This window comes from Sipha flava, unplaced genomic scaffold (genome assembly GCF_003268045.1).
Source record: "Sipha flava isolate LNK unplaced genomic scaffold, YSA_version1 134_pilon_pilon, whole genome shotgun sequence".
NCBI lineage: Eukaryota > Metazoa > Arthropoda > Insecta > Hemiptera > Aphididae > Sipha > Sipha flava.
Genome location: NW_020271760.1, coordinates 2,160,554 through 2,175,510, shown reverse-complemented (window position 1 = coordinate 2,175,510; position 14,957 = coordinate 2,160,554).

Here is a 14,957-nt window from a genome sequence, read left to right as displayed (position 1 = left end):
ATAGGAGTATATAAATGTATTTAAATTTAATGTATTTAATTCGTATCAAAGTAAGCATAGGCGCAATTTGGGGGGGCTTGGGTGTGCTTAGCATCCTCATTTTCGAAATTAGCACCCCAAATGTATTTATGTTAATTTACATTTAAATACTCATTACTCGTTTTGTATAAAAAAACAATAGTTTTTGAATTTTTTTGTATAAATATATAAATTTTTATACAGTACAAAAATATTTCGCAATACGAAAAAAAAGTATCTTTGCTATAGAGTAAAAGTTTCAAGTTTCTAGCCACATTACTTTTGGAATTGTGACTAAATAACTAAAATTTGAAATGTGAAAGTGTACACAATTTTATTTTGATTGTATAAAATTGTACAAAAAAAAGTACATAATACTGTATAAGTTAAATTTAAATTTTATAATAATAAGTTAATGACCGTGCTGGGGATGCGTATCCCCAGCACGGCCATAGAAAAATTGAGTTTTCTCTGGTTCGAGTGGGTGTATAAAATTTTATTTTGAATGTACAAAATTATACAAAAAAAAGTACAAAATATTTCAAGATTTGGTACTATTATACAAAAGTGGTTGTGCTGGTGATACGGACCTCTTTTTCATAATCATTTGTATTAATTTTAAATATTATAAAAATATTATATTACACAAACATTCTTTTTAACGCTGTTAAACTTCATAAGTATTCCATTAATATACATCATAAATGAAATGTATTTATTTATGTATAAAACCATCGTAAAAATGAGGAATTTCTATAGTCATATACTTATTATAGTTATAGTTATATATTTTGTAGTGAATTATGTTTAAAAATTCTTTTTGGAACAAAAATGAGTTCGTTTTTTGAAAATAAATGTAAACATATTCTTTTGTGATCAATTTTTTTAATATCCATAGTTGATAATTTCTTAACCAAATTCATAACTGAAATTTACATTAATTGGATATTATTGAACCATGGATCATTTTGAACATACATACGACCATCGTAGGAAACAAAATGAACACTATATCTTTTATATATTTTTTAAAAAATTCTAATTATTTTTTCTTTGCATTCATGTAAAAGTTTTTCTATTTGGGACATTTCTACTCGTAAAATACTAGCATATATTATAAATAAATCGTATATAATTGGGGGTAACGTGAATTAGATCCCTCTTTCACGAAATTTGAATTACGCTTCATATACCATGTGGCCAATTCTTAAACTTGCGTTGCGTAAAATCGCTAACAAAATGGAAAATTAAGAATTAGGCTTGGTTGGATTCAAATATATTACATACTTTTGTAATATGTATATCATGGATGTTTGAAATAATACAAGTATTATTTCGTATTTCAAATGTCTTGTGTATATTATTTTGTCAAAAATGTAGTCTCTGTCGTTATAACATTATTGCTACCGTATATTTTTATGGTAGTTGTATTATATTATATAATTAGATACAAATTATTTTTTCTACTTAATGGAATAGTTTTTATGACAGTATTCTATTTTAAATAAGTCGTCAAAAAACGATTTTGTGATGTAACGCTCCAAACAAGGTCAAACACATTAATTTTATTATATTCATGGCTCTAATTGTAAATAGAATCATATTCAAACAATTTTTTCAATATTTTTTTTTTTTTTTTTACAAGACTTTCTTTTTTTCTTAAACAATTTTGTGTTAAATTGTTATATTATTAATACTTACAAAGAAATCATCTTCACAAGCGGTAAATATTTAATAAGTAATTGTTTTTAATTGTTTAACCATATGAAATATAACTCATTCATTTTTATGTACTGTATTTAACACTATTCGTGATCAGTGTTCTAGATATTTTGGATATGCGTTTTGTTAATAACTAACAACTATGACCATTATTATGACCTTTTCATTCATTCATTAAGTACGTGAATATAAATAATAACGATGGTTCATGACAGAAAAATATATCATTCCATACTTTTGAAATACTATTTATGTTCATATAGTGATGTTTAGGTAATACCGAAAATATACGATTTTAGGATTAAAATTAAAAGTTTTTTGCGGGACGTGGTTAATTTTATAATTTTACTATAAAATAAATACTATTAGATTCTAAACTTTAACAATCTATACATTTCTTACTACATATAAAATATTATAAATATATTACTTTAATTCTATACATTTTAATGTATAAAAATAAAAAACATTAAATTTATCAAATTTAAATATATCTGTTCTACAAATCGAAGCCTTGAAAAATAGTTTTTTTTTTTTTTTTGTAAGAAAAGTCGATTTTGATATAAATTGCCGATTGCCGATTTCACACTTTATTTATCTAACTTGACTCACTCGTATCGTGTATAAAAAGTGTGTTATGAATTTATCATAAAATATTAACAGAAAAATGGAAAAAACTATTCAAGACATAAAATCATGAAGAATCAGAAAAAAAAATCCGTTTTTGTGACAAGTTTCCAACTTATTTTGTACAGAGTTATATATATATTCAATATAATATTTCTAGTGGGATCCAATAAAATTGTGTCAAAGGCGTTTCTTTATGATGTTTTTCTCAATTGAATCACTTGTTAAATATCTGTATTTTTAATATATTATTTTATTATCGAATAAATTAATAAAAAAATAAATCAACTCATAAGCTAATTACTTATGTAATAGTCTAAATGTATATATATATTATTAAATTAAATATTAGTCTAGATGTACATATATTTAATTTAATAATACAGATATCTATTCTAATTTTTGTGCTATAAATTTTTTTTGATGGGAAATTGTACATTATATTAATATATGTTTCAATTTTTATCGTATTGATATACTGATTGTTTTAACTCATTTTTCAATATCAATACCCAACTTTTTTTATCAATTATATTTTCGTTTTATAACGGTCTTGCCAGACCAACAAAAATTTTAATGTATGTATTTCTTTCTTTTTATTTATAATTTTAAATATAAGGTAAATAAATTGTTATTGTATTAGTTTAATTGTTTTTTTGGATTATCACACAGTTTATAATTTGAAATAACCAATTCTGAAATCAAATTTGTCTAGAGTTTAATTCCTGATAGCAAGTATATTTTCAAAATATGTTTTAATGTAAATAAAATCCTTATAGATCAAACGTTCGTACACCTACAATTATTAAACACAACTCGTAAAAAATAATTTTTCTATTATAAATATTTGATTGATTTTGATTTTTTTATTCATTAATTAAAAGATTTTCACTGAAAATACTATAACTAAATTATTTTTACCACACACACACACACACACACATACACATATAAAATATTACAACCATAATGAAGAGATAATGTTAAAGGTGATGTACAATATTGGTAAAATACTTATTTTATTTAATTACTCATGATCTCATGATCAAATATAATAAAATTATACTGACTGCATTACGTAATAATTAAAAAAATCTGCTAAAAAATACGATTGTTAATCATTTAATAAAATGTACTAAATGGCATCATTTATAATATTAAAAATATAAATTTCAATAAATTATGTCGTGTAATTTTATAATACTTGTATTAAAATTAAAATTGTGAAGACTCAAAACTAAATATTTAACCCATCATTGGTATCAGTGATTTGTATAAGAAAAGCAAATGTTGTATCATAAAGAATGAATAAATCAAGGGGTTAATAAGTAACAGAAACTTAAACAAAAATTTAGCAAAAAATTAAATTCTCGCATTAAGGTCAATATCAAATTAAGGTTTCTACCATTGCAAGATTTATAAAAAAAAAAAAAAAAAAAATGATAAAATGGTTAGCAAATCGTATAATATGTATTTTGTTTAAAACAAGATTTTTTTATTTTAAATTCTGTTCTCTGCAGTATTCATAAACAAAATATTATGGTAACACACCTTGTCCAATTTTCTATAATTCGAGTTTTTTTAGCGCAAACGATTTTTTTTACAAGATTTAATTACTGAATGGGTAAAAATGAAAAAAGTGTGAAATACTGAAATAAATGAAAATTCACAACGATTATATAATCATAAAAAAAAATCCTCAAAATTGTTTATTTTTTATTTTTTAGCATTGCTAATGTAGAAATGTGGCTGTGAAAATATATTTTTCTTTCATAAAAGAACTCTGAAAATAGCTGAAAAAACATTTATCAGTATGACAAAAAAAAAAAAAAACTCTAATTATCTTTTTTCAATATAAAGTATTTTCTTGAAAGAAAAACAAAAATAAAATACTAGCATTTTTTGGGTTCATTTTAAAAGTAAAAAAAATAAACTTTAATGTATAATCTTAATGTTAAGTTACTTTGTGATTTATTTGGCATTAAATATATAAAACAATCGATTCAAGAAAGAAATTGAATTAGTTTTTACATTTTTTGATTAAAAATTATGCTGTTCATCATAACCATTAAAATACCGTGTGAGCCACAATAAATGTTTTAAACAAGGCATTCCTTTGGTCCCAAATGATTCCATCGTAGATCCTCTGTTTAAATTGATTGATGTAAACTTTTATGAAACTATCATAATCAGACAATGTTGAAGATATCAAGGTTTGTTTAGTAAATAGCCCATACGAATGAATATAATTATGAATATTGTAGTAAACTATGTATCGAAATTTTAACGTGTAATTCAAAACAAATTGTTCAAATTTTATAATCTCGATATTGTAACGAAGCACAATATATTACATTAGATTAATAATTTTCAAAGTAAATAGCAAAAAATTTAAAGTTACTCGTTGATTACATAAAATCATAAAAGTATATCGAATCACATTGCGTTACATTGGAAGGTACAGTGCTCATAATAATCATAATCCTCTAACGATTTTGTTCGACAGTGTTCATTATTTCCTATTTTTAATGATGATACATGTAATTTAATGTTTAAAACAAAAACATTAAGATCTTAGATAGTTAAAATCCGTTCTCGAGAAAAAAAAAAAAAAAGAGTCAAAATGAATATTATTTCTGTAAATTTCAGTTAGCATCCGTGTATCATATACTTCAGCTAATCCAATTTATTGATAAGATCAATTAGTAAATATGTATGTAAATAATTAATACGTGGAGTATATACTCGCATAATGCGTATGTTTTTTATTATTTATTTTTGGCGAATATAGATACAATTTTGGGGAACTCGTTTTCAGTGTACATCGTGGTTAACAGGCAAATAAAAATGTCCTAATTTAAATATTATACCATATACGGTGAACAGTTTTACTAGTATTTTCTGCCAATAATACTTATAATAAAAGTCCCACGTTTCATTTGAGTCCAGTATTACAAGAGATGTGTACAACTATACCGGCCCTTCCTTTATGTGAACAGAATGCAGCTTTCAGTATTAAGCACCATATATATAATGGTAAGTGTATTATACAATATTTAATTGTGACATAATAATTATCGTGTATAATAATATATTAATAATGTATGATATCGTATTGGTTTTATAACGTCATAGTCGGTTAATGGCTAAACAGCTATAAAGTTAAGCGAAGGGTTTCTCGAATCAATTTCCACCCTTATCAACGGTCTGTCTGGGGAATTACCAAGCTTGTGTATACGACCACTTTATAGAACGAGGGAGCAGCGATTGGGATTGTTTGGGATATTGACCTATAATTGCTTTGTCTTGCAAAATGTTGTATTCATTGTGGATGAGCATGTGCGTGTGCGTGTATGATACTAACGAGTCACTCGATAGCGAGTCGCACACCTTTAAAAAGGTTTATTTTTTCCCGACGACTGATGTTATTAGAACAGTCATTTCACGGAAAATTCTATAGTTTTTAAACATTTAAAAGAAAAAGCCAAGAAGATATAAATTAATCGCAAACCATGCAAAGGTTTATAGTGTTTAGGCCATGTTGACATACACATGACAACTGTTTTTGAATAATTAACAGAGTATTTTTATAATTATATAATGTACGTGTATTTTTAATTTACATATATATTTATTTGTACGCAATGGATGAATGTAAAAATACAATCAGCGAATTCGAATACTTAAGTAATAACTTTGTAGACTAACCACTTCGTAGACCCGAACTTAGAATTTTTGATGGGATAAATATGATTGTTGAACATCTAGTTTAAATTGTACACGCATAGTATACAATATATCTGTATAATAATTTTTCAATACTATGCTAAAATTAGAAGAAAAAAACCTAATTCAAAACCATACAGTAGATTTATTGATTATTCAAATTCGATTTAATTATTTCCCACTAAACTTAAATGTTTTAATTTTAAAATTTTGGTTTTAATAGTATTAAATTGTTCTGTTTGTTATTTTACTCACTATTCCTGTCATTACATCTACGGGGCTGCAACACGATTTCGCCAATTTTACTTTTTTACATAAAATAAAACACAATACGATCGCGTTACATAAAATCTAGCCATTAGTGTTTTACCAATATTTTAACACACTATCAAAAAATGGTATAAATTTAATTTAAAAAATTTAAAAATGGTATAAACAAATTTGTAATATTTTTTTTCTAATAAATATATTGTTCCGATAGATATGTATTACAGGTTACAAACGAGTTGTATCTGATGGTTTTTTTGGATCACACGTATTATGTCCCGAAAAATAAAATATACAGGTACCTACATAAGTTGTATACACTCACACAATATATAATACACATATTATATCCTTACCTATGTAAAATATCGATTTAAATTCATCTCACTTTTAGGGACACAACTCGTTATAAAATAAAAAAATATAAAATTTTCAAGATTGAAATCTTACAGGCTATAAGCTATATAATAACCGGATGTTTAACATAACAAATATTAATGGAAGCTCAAGCTATCGAGATAATATTTTGTGGTTAATTTATCTTAGGTACAAATATCAGTATGTTGTACTGTCGTGGTCGGATTTTACATTTGAATGAGATGCAGTTGACTGTTGTTGTGACGCATGTTGAAATGTTCGTACTTGTCATACAAAGTAATTTAGTAGGTACTCAATGTGACAAAAATCCAATTAATTGTTTTTTTATATTTATTATATATCCAATTTTATTGAGTAAATATATATGATTTAATTTTAATTTTAATTTTTTTTTATTGTAATGTATGCCATTCGGCTTTAAAACAGTGTAATAATATAAACTAAGATCTAACATAAATTAAATACATGTACACTATACAACTAAAAAGAGGTGTATAACAATTTATTTAAACTAAATATAAAACTAACGTTAAAATAAATATAACTGTGAACATTGTAAAACATATAATACTTTAAGATGTAAAAGTTGGCCAAGGTACGAAAATACAAAACACTGAAATTATTGGTAATCGACATCATCCTAACTAGAGGAGAATTATTTGCAAAATTCGAATGGTTCACAGGTATATAAAATAAACTCTGAAACCTGGTGCATCCAGGTACACGAATTTCGAACCGTTTTAACAAACGGGACGCACTAATAGTCCCTTCAATTAATCCATTAATGCAATTTACAACGGGAGATATTACGCTGCGTTCGGTTAGTGATTTTAAATTGAAAATATTGCTGATAAGACTATAGCCTTGAGGCGGATAGGGAATGTTGAGACGGTAAATTCGGCAAAATTCAAGAAACGGTTTTGAACTTAGTCTAGACGTCACATGTAGGTATGAAGGTATGATCTAAGGTATGAAGGGACCAAACAATGGCACCGTATTCTAAGAGCGTCCTAACTAACGAGCAATAAAGCACAGACAAACATTATAATAACCAATTTAAATATTGAACTATGTCGTCAGTCCTAATTTGGATTAAGTCTGTAAAATGGTAAAAAGAACAACAACTATATTTTATGAAGTAAAATTCTGTTTTTTTTATTTTTTCATTCGATATACAACACTAAAAATGTCTAAAGAACAACAGATACACTGCTCTCATGGGCTATGCAGCAACCACCACTGTTTATTTCGATTAACCAGATATGGTTGTTCCGTTTAAGTGATACAGATTTGACTAATTACAAACTTGGGGGGTAACTAGCCGTTCCCGTGTGTCGATTTAGCGAAAATTTTAAAGTTAATGACGGCAGAATAAGAATAATGTTGGGTATGGCGAGTGGCGGAGCGGACTAAGATGACAATGTCTGCCGATCGTTCGCACCCTCTATGACCGGAGATGAATATGTCCAGCGTGAAGAGACTGCAGATATCCCTTCTTTAATTGAGTAGAAACCCTTAGGTTCCAATCATAGGTTCCCGGCCAATGATAAATGTATTCGAAAACATAAATATCCTAGTTAGAATCTATCTAATCATTTGCATAGGGATCTTATTTATATGATTTTTTACATATATTTAACATTGTTTTGATTTTATGACGGATTAATATAAATTTGCACATAACCATAACGTATAACGGGTAATTTTATTAGATTTCACCGACATTTTGCATTTGTTGATGAGTGTATAACTTGCGCATACATATTTATACATAAACACATTATATGTATGTATATAATATATTATATGTTAAATGTACATAAAGAATGATAGATAAATGTAATACTTAATGAAAATATGTAACCTGTGTACCATTAGGCGAAAATCTTTAGCGATTTCTAATGTGCATACACTATAAGAAGTATATACTCATATATTATATTATAAGTGGGTGTTGTACCAAACATCATAAACCGAATTATGAATGATAAGGATTATTTATAAATTTGATCTGATCACAACTATTTAATGAGATTAGGGTGTTTTTGTTATACTAAGGTCATACTGAATCAAATTCCTGTGTCATTTGGATTTATTATATTATGATTGCTGTATTTTTATAAATTCCTGCGTTCTAAAAAAAAAAAGCTCCGAGTTACTATTATTATTTAACGACCGCGGTGCAAAACCAAATTTCCCTTTTTATTATATACCTTAACATCAACGCCTACATAATTTACATATAAATTATAGTTTATAATACAGTGCACTACGTATTACACAAAGTTCATATTAATTCTAGGAATAATATAAAATGCTTTAATTCGAAAACCCGTGTTTTTAATTTGTTTTCACGATATCGTACTAGTTTTTTTTATTACGAGTTAGACCTTGCAGTGTCGTGCATATTATTTTTATTAAACAGTAACCTATAATACATAAAATCATGTACGTTTATATTGTACTGATATTAAGGAATAATATTACCTGCACATTTATGTATACTGTGCTCTCGATTCAAGGGAGTGGCCTGTAGCGACGTACCTAATGTGCATGATCCCCCTCTGTAATTATTCGTCACTGCAAAACCCAAAACTGTATATGCAAGTGTTTGTCTCATTTTGAAAACAATTGCGGAAGAGCTAAGTTTGTAAAGAAAAAATCCTTTCAATAATTACAAGCTGGGTAGAGAAAAATTATATATATATATATATGTATGTATAATGGGAGAAAATATCTTGAAAACGTTATGCGCGGCACTCATTTTACTCGTTCAATTATGTTGTTTTAGATGTGTATAAATTATTCGAGCTCTGTTTACTTATTAATCGGATATAGCATGAGCGGCCAAGAAAGTTTGACGCAGAATTCAGTTGCCCCGCAATATCGTTAGTCAATTAGGTATGCCATTAAATTCGCTCTTCTGTATTCAAGAACAGTTTTATTATTACAATAAATCTTGAATAGTTACATTTAAATATATTGATAATCAAATTTTTAAACTAGTATAAAATTCTATAGAATCATATTAGATCGTAATATCGATAATATTATCATATAAAATGACTTTTATAATATGAACCACAAATGCTATGAAACTGCTGTACCGTTTTCGCATGGATTGAAAATGTGATTTAAAAATACAAATAGAACAATAATCATTAAATGATAACTACCTACATAATTCATAACTATTATAAATATTCATGGTTGATAATTTTCCAGTCAAATAATCTTATACGCAACTAACAGAACATTGTTTGAATATTTATTCGCTGTCTCGTTCTGAATTAAAATGTAATAAAAATAAAAATAAAAAAAACTTTTAAACTTGATTTTTTTATTTCGATCTGCTTCAACCCTTTAATACATATTAAAATACTCAAAGAAAATGCAAAGTATATATTTTCTGTTTTTATTAAGTTGTTTGTTTTAAGAAGGCGAGCATAATCGTAATATAATATAAATAAATAATTTCACCTCGGAGCTTGAGTTGTAAAATGGTTGAACGTCTTTATTTATTTTTTATATTGTGGAAATAATTCAGGTCTTTTAAAAATTAAAATAAAAAAAATTAATAAAACGTGCATTCTGAAATCCACATTATATCGGACATGAAATAAAACCGTAATAATTAATCAATATTATTTATGAGTACTTCAACAAAACATTATTATTTAGTATTTCATTTATTTAGTATAATTTGGTATTTTAGTGTTCCGCAATGACATATTTTATGCTCGCATTGGAAAAAATGATGCATACATCTGAACTTGAATTTGAATTTTGAAAACTAATAATTTTACATAATAATACATTTTAAGTTCAGTACCTGCAGTATAAAAGTGTTTAACAGTTTGGTGGACGTAATATCCAAAAGAACGTACTTTGTAGAAATGTCTAACCAAAAGTGTATAAAAACTGATAATTACGAAAGAAAATAATTAAATCAGTCTAAAAAAGCATAATCCGTATTATTTAATAACGGAGCATTTTATAGGTTTAAACTATTTGAAAAAATCACAGCCTCTAGCTCCAACCATTCATTCGCTTTCCAAACTCTTTGTAGAACCAAATTAAAAATATTACCCATAATTTATTATAAAAAAAATAAATAAAAAAATTGTATTTAAATTACAACGTAAAATCAGCATAACTTCAAAACTAAGGTATTGTTCAAAAAATTCCAATTTTACCAAATGATTTTATTAGGTCCACCACTTGAAGTATTACCTCAAGGTGTTTACGAATGTTTAGTTTATAACCAAATCATATGAAAAAATAAATAAATTACATAACCTATATATATATATATATATATATATTAATTTTTTGGTGAACAAAGGAATGTGGCGCTTTTTATCAAAGTTTCGTAGACTATTTTAGATTATTTAATTTCGAATAGCTCACATCTGAATGTACGTGAATCATAGACGTAGTAATTTTCGGAACGAAAACGAAAACGCTATAATATTTAAACATATTACATTATACGAGTAGCTTGGACACGTATAAATATAGGTAGTAGTTGGATGTAGACCTGGCACGGGAGAGCGAACGACGTCTTTGAACATGATATTATTTAACAATCGCAGCGCAGTTGACCAGTACATGAGCTACAATCATTCAATGTTGTTGTTTAGGATATAAATATACGTATATATATATGTATACGAAGCCTTACATTATTATAATAGTTTTTTACTTTTTGGTTTTATTAGACCGCCGCCGCCGCTGCCGCTCTCCAATACTCTCCTAACTACACGCGTACCTCGATTACCCGTAATACGTAGACGGACGTGCACACGACATCGTAATGCCCTTGTTGCGGTCATAATTCGTATATAATTGCCGCGCGCCGGTCGAAAGGGGTATGAACCAGACGCCATGTTAACGCACGGCTACCAACCACGACGGGCTGGAAACCAGTTTCCACCGCCACCTGAATCGGCCACGTGAATTTCAGTGCATGATGCTGGGCACGCCGAACGGGTACGATATTAGGATATAAATTATTGATATCAGTATTAATATATTGTTTAAGAATTATAGCGTATTAGAATTTTTTTAGCAGTACAAAGTCGTCGATGATAAATTCGAAACGACAACCCGTTTTACATCCAGTTCGGTTTTTGAAAATGTTATTACCGGCACACGTCCGTGCACGTGTTCGTCCTGTTATATTATTGGCAACGCGTTTATGTCATCGCATCGAAATAACCGTTGTAATACATTTACGCGGCGTGCATAATAACATGCAGGTGTGTACAGGTGAAATACAATTGTACTCGATTAAAATGCACACTTAAACGAAATACTTAAATTATCTAATACGCGTACTTGTCTGCGGTGCGAAGATGATATTTTGTTTCACGGAATTCACCTTTACCCATCCGTGCGTTGCGTATCTTAATATTTATACTATATTTACATACAATGTTAGCGTATATGTTTGCGAATGACCATTTTACAATAATAATAACAACCGTAATAGTAATATAAAATGTGTTGTACACGATAACTGCACAGGTAAATGCGTATACATGAACGATCCTGGGAGTGGACAGTGCTCGATTAAGTGTTTATCGAACCAGGAAACCGGTAGTCACTTGCAGTATTTTATAATTTTATTTTTGACGCTCAGTTCGACATTTTGAAAAATTTTTTACGGATAATTAATTTTTAACTCTTAAAAACGATTCAAATTATGTGACTGTAATAAATAATCTTTTAAAAATTATTTAAAACGTCAAACGCTGCAATCATATCAAATAATTATTATTCTTATTATATCGTACACTTCCAGCGAGTTTTACGTCGTTATTTTCTTTTTATTGTTATGGTATGCATTATGTCTTAAGACAAATTTAAATTTTATTTTAAAATAAACCATAAGGCCATTGCGAAAATCAATTTTTATAATTATATTATATACAATGTTAAACGCTTGTTATGATAATCGATTTTCGTGGTATACACAATAATATTTTAATATGCCTAAGACATGAAGTTACAATTGCAAATAATCAGTAATATTATATTCGAACCAAATCAAAATAAAACATATTACTAAAATACCATTTAGATTTACAGATTGTCAACAAACGTATTGCTTATGTAACATATTACGGATATGTGACGAGAAAAAAATATGAAAAAATATCCCGCGTATACCGTATAAACTTACCGTTTCGTATTCACAACGAGTTTTAAAACTATAACAACGACTTCGGCAACATTCCACCGAACACGGAAACGTTTAGTCAATCAAAGTAGAACAACGATCTTAATCGATTCCGAACCGTACACATCACCGTACGGCACTTAAATTGAATATTGTTATTTGTTCATAGAAGAGTACGAAATAAATCCCTACGATGCACCCTGCAGTGAGCGCACGAAACCGAACTTAATGATACGTCGCTGGCGGACATTTGTGTGGTGGTAGTAATGGTATTAGTACTTTACGAGCTTCACGTGTATGTAAATATTGTGCGTTACGTGCGGGATTGAAGCGCGCGAGGAATGCGCGTGAAACAATGTGAGCATGCTGTGTCCGTCTAATGACGGGTTTGACGATGCGGACCGCGTGTTGTATGTCACAACATTTCAAACGCCTTCGACGCTTACCAAAAAAAAAAAAACAATATTGCTCGTCGTGATGAGAACGCGACGAGGATTTTTACCGACACGCCGCCCATAGGTGCATTACACCTGTAACGCGCGGTGTACGTGCGGTGTACGATAAACGAATGAAAACCGTTCTCGCCATAAGCGAACGTAATTCAATGTGTAAATGTGTCGTAATATTGTAACGCGTACGTTTAATCGACACCGGCTCGCGGACGCAGATTAGAGGGCCCGGCTTCGGCGGAGTCGCTCCTCCCGCGTGTGAAACGTTTAATTGGCGGACGACGGAAAGCATTGTTCGCCCTGCATGCGTATGTACACGCCAGTTGAACGTATTGCGCGCGCACGTTGTAAATGAAACGTCACGTGTAAATGTATACAGGGTGTTTCTGAAACGGTTGAGATGACTCGCTGTCGATATTATCGAAATTGTTTTCCGAAAACCAGGATGTTTTCAATTCGTTCTCTGAACCGGACGTTGATTCTTGGATTAAACGTTCGAATTATATTTTTTGCATTTTTTTTTTTTTTTATCATTCTTTTTATCGCTACGTCACACCGCATGTTTTGATTCTGTTGACTGAGACAAGAAAAACGCGGGACAAGCGCGAACACGATGTTCGAGATTCACAGGAAAATTCATAATACCGTTAAAATACCGTTTGAGATTCGAGGTACTGTTCAAAGAAAAAAATGAAAACAATCAGGTTTTTAAAATATATTGTCAGTCGAGTCGCTCTATAATACTGTTTACATAATTTATAGAAACGCCCTGTATACACATTGATTTTGTTCACTCGTGCGTACGGATGTAAACGTGTATTACGTTCAAATACTGTTATATTATTGTTTGGTTCGCGTTTTTGTATATAAATCTTGGTGTTCGGTATATGATTATACGTGACAGTATTATTGTGTTTAACAGTTCGTGACCTTGAACCGAGAAATAGCTGGTATCTCAGAGTCAACTGTCGATGAAGGTTTTCTCAAGAGCAGGTACTATTATGTACTTTTTGTACTTGAAACATCCTCTATTGTTCATGAAATGAGTATCCTCTATTAATTTGCCTTATTAAATCGTATCTAAAGTTATACCTAAATTACATCTTAAAAGGCACAACCAATTTTTAAAATGTCAGTATGGACGGTATAAAATTTACGTAACACCTGATAACAATATTTATTTGTAATAGTCAGTCGCGATAACTCAAACCTAAATGGAGAGGAATAAACTCAAATCTTAGATCGAGAATTATACATGTAAGTGTTAAAATTGAGTAAACGTAAAGAGACGAAATGGTACCTTAATAATTTTGTCTTCTACATTCTTATAGCGTTTCTTTGGTTGATTTATGTTAAAACAATCATATTGCACGTACATTGATCACTGTATCACGCAAGGTTATCTACTACCCAATCAGCTTGGCTAAAACTGTTAAGTTATTATTTTTTCAACAACTATAATTTAAATACAACACTTTATTTAATCCGACTTAGTTTATCACTTACCCAATGGTATTATTATGTATTATAAAATCATAGACTAATGACTATAATCCATAACAGTTTTTCTGAGGAGCGACAACATT